A 3,411-nucleotide genomic window follows, 5' to 3' on the forward strand; every position below is an offset into this window, starting at 1 on the left:
TTCTAACTCACCTTGGATGAACTTAAAGACAGTAGACTAACAAAAATAGGCTTGAACTACAGCATTTAGAGCTTAGATGGAAGACTGTAGACAAGATGGGGAAGGGGGGGAATTTTGAAAGGCAGCAAGGACAAACCACATCCATATTATTGTCAAAAAAACAATACAAACCCACTCAGGTAATTATCAGGAGTGCACTCAACTCAAATTTTCACTCCCACACAGCCTTGTTTTTCCATTTTATTTTTCTTACAACTATCAGTCAACAAAATTGTCACCATTAGCTGAAATGATGGGGTATTTTGTCTTGCAATAGTCTCTAGAGCTGTCTTTCCCAAACACAACACTCCCAACCTTGTTTTTTACACCAACATATACATATTATTTCCAAATATTTCCTTTTTTCTTAGCAAAGCTCCAAAGGTTCTGTGGGTTTTTAATTTTGCTTGCTTTAAGGAAAAAGTTCACTTCTTTGGGGAAATTAATTCCCACTGACACTTGAATATTTTTTTCCCCACCAATGTCTGGTTTGGACTGTGGATTTTTCTTACAGATTTCCAACAGCAGCATGTGGTCTGCTTTATTCCTCCAGCTCAGGGGTAGGCAACCTTGGTTCTTTTATGACTCGTGGACTTCAACTCCCAGAATTCCTGAGCCAGCCGGCTCAGGAATTCTGGGAGTTGAAGTCCACGAGTCATAAAAGAGCCAAGGTTGCCTACCCCTGCTCTAGCTCCTTCATATGCACCAATTCTCTCTTTAATTCCATTGCCTAAGTAAGTCTTCCATGGCTTCATTCCTTCTGATTTACCTGCCAGGACATCCCACAGCCAGTTATAATATCTCAGTGCAAATCTCCCCATCCAAATTCAGGCATTTAAAACATATTAAAAAATTTAAAAAAAAAATTAGGGAGACAAATTCCTTATTATATCATGTAGATGGTCCCAAAGTGCAAGAATTTTTTTTTCAGAAGTGACTATTTCAGTTTGGATTAGGGCAGTAGGAAAGTAGGGAATTTTTCTCCCCTTGCTAGAAACCCAAACCTGCTCAGCAAAGGCAGGCTTGCTGTTTAAAAAAACCAGGTAGAAGTCCAGCCTTCTTTGATTTTATAACTAATCCACCCAGATTATGAGCAAGACTTTTTAGCAAAAATTCTTAAAATTGAGATTTGATTTAAAGTTTTGTACAATTAACTTAAACAGTAATCCTTCATATCCAGGTTTTATGAATAATGAATGCATGTTTTTTAAGTGCTGGTGCTATGCAAAGAAATGACTGAATAAATAATCCCACACAGGAACTAGGGATACAAGGGTATCAGAGAGAATGACAGTTTAATCCAGTGTTAACTTCAGTATTTGAGTGGAAAACATATCAAAAGGCTTCCTCGTTTGCTTACAGTGAGATAATAAATACCTTAAATCCCACGGTTGGGCTGTGCTGATTTTGATTCATTTTACTAGGCTTCCATAATATCCTCCCTGCTATTATATGATATCCCACTAAAGCCTTCAAACTAATCCCCCTTTTTTTAATTTAAAAAAAACCCTTTAAAAACATATCATGATGAATAAATGACTCTTAGGCAACTTGTAACCAGTTGTTCATTAGGAAATTCATTTCGAGGTTGTCAACTGGAAAGAGGCCAGGTCCTCTGGCAGTTCTGGAGGACGTGCTTAGGACATCAAAGGGACAAGTTCCAACGTAATCACTACAATGCAAATTTCAAACAAATGGGATAAACCATTAAGACGATGGTAACTCTCTAGAGTGCGTTCCTTGCTCCGTGCCCATCAGACTCCCCCAGGAAATAAAACATACCTGGTTTGTTCACATTCTTTACATTGGAGCACCCTTGTTTACAACTTCTGAAAGAAGACCATAGCTCTGTAAAGAAACTCATAACAGGTAGTCCTCAACTTACAACAGTGACCGTTCAGAGTTGCAAGGGCCACTGAAAAAAGCCACTTATGACTGTTTTTCACACTTACAACCATTGTAGCATCCCCATGGTCACGTGATCAAAATTCGGAAGCTTGGCAACTGACTCGTATTTATGATGGCTGCAGTGTCCCGGGGTCATGTGACCACCTTTTGCGTCTTTCTGACAAGCAAAGCCAATGGGGGAAGCCAGAGTCACTTAACAGCCAGGTTACTAACTTAACAACTGCAGTGATTCACTTAAAAACTGTGGCAAGAAAGGTCACAGAATGGGGCAAAACTCACTTAAATGTCTCGCTTAACAACAGAAATTTTGGGCTCAGTTGTGGTTGTAAGCTGAGGATTACCTGTATTTCTAGCATCAAACCCAGGAAGCACAAATGGAGATGGCACCTAGCAAGTCATTCATCTTTCATTTGCTCATTGCATGAAACCTCTGGTTATCTAACAGTAATCAGAAAGAGAGTTAAAATGTAAATATGGAATATTAGGAAAACTGCCCAGTAAATATTATAACTAAAACTCCATTATAACTAATTGGCACATTAGTTATTGGATAGTACCACTAAGGGAGCAGACTATTTTAACTTCTGCATCATAAAACAAAACTTTGCTCATTCAAAATAAGTCAATCAGGAGGTGTCTTAACACTAGAATCTATTGTTATTTGCTGCTTTTTTCCATGTAGGACAGTTTTATAAGAAGGAACACATATTGTAAGTCCTAGATAACAGCTTTTTTTCTAGTTCCTTATGTTGCTTGTCAACCGTATCAAGGGAAGGGTCCAATCAGTTTTCAGAATTATCAACATGCTTCTAGTTTTTTAGACGTTAAATTACTGAACTCATTCTCAATACTGTTGTACAGACTATGGAAAGCAGTAACATTCCAGATCAGACCAATCCTTCATTACCAAATGTAATTATTTCTGTTGGTTTTTCTGATTCTTTGAAACTCTATTAAAAGTAACAAATTTTTCTCTGTTTAGTAAGTCATTTGGTCCCATCACGTTCTTGGCTAACCACTTTTCTTTTTCATTATTTAAGCCTTTATATGCGACTTTCTTAAGATTCAGTGGTACACCAGGATATACAGTAATGTATGTACTATACTGATACAAGATGTACAGTAACTTTTCATTCATGTAACCACAATGGAGAAAAAGAAACCTTTTTTTATTGAAAAGTTTTACAATACATTTTTTTAAAAAAAGGACAAAACCCCTCCCAACCCCCTCCCCTCTCCCCAACCCTCCCCAACACCTCCCTCCCTTCCCCCTCCCCCCTCCCCGACTTCCCAGAGCTCAATACAGGGTATAAAAATACAAGCAATCATAATCTACCTTATGCAAACAACAATAAGATATTAAGTCTATCGCACTTTAACTCTTATAAAATAACTACAAGCAATTTAAATATCACATCAATACTTATTCAAATGCTAGATGAAACTTTTTAGTCCCATATTTAC

The 3,411-nt window shown here is 37.5% G+C and overlaps 1 long non-coding RNA gene across 1 annotated transcript; it reads right to left on the bottom strand.

The window, feature by feature from the left end:
* Positions 1–1,317: 1,317 nt before the first annotated feature.
* LOC310633244 lies at positions 1,318–2,267 on the bottom strand. Its single transcript, XR_014491012.1, has 2 exons — positions 1,822–2,267; positions 1,318–1,711 (listed from the first exon to the last, which is right to left on the bottom strand). It is a non-coding gene; the product is annotated as an uncharacterized lncRNA (long non-coding RNA).
* Positions 2,268–3,411: the final 1,144 nt, after the last annotated feature.

The sequence above is a fragment of the Vipera ursinii genome (genome assembly GCF_947247035.1).
Source record: "Vipera ursinii genome assembly, chromosome: 2".
Classification (NCBI taxonomy): domain Eukaryota; kingdom Metazoa; phylum Chordata; class Lepidosauria; order Squamata; family Viperidae; genus Vipera; species Vipera ursinii.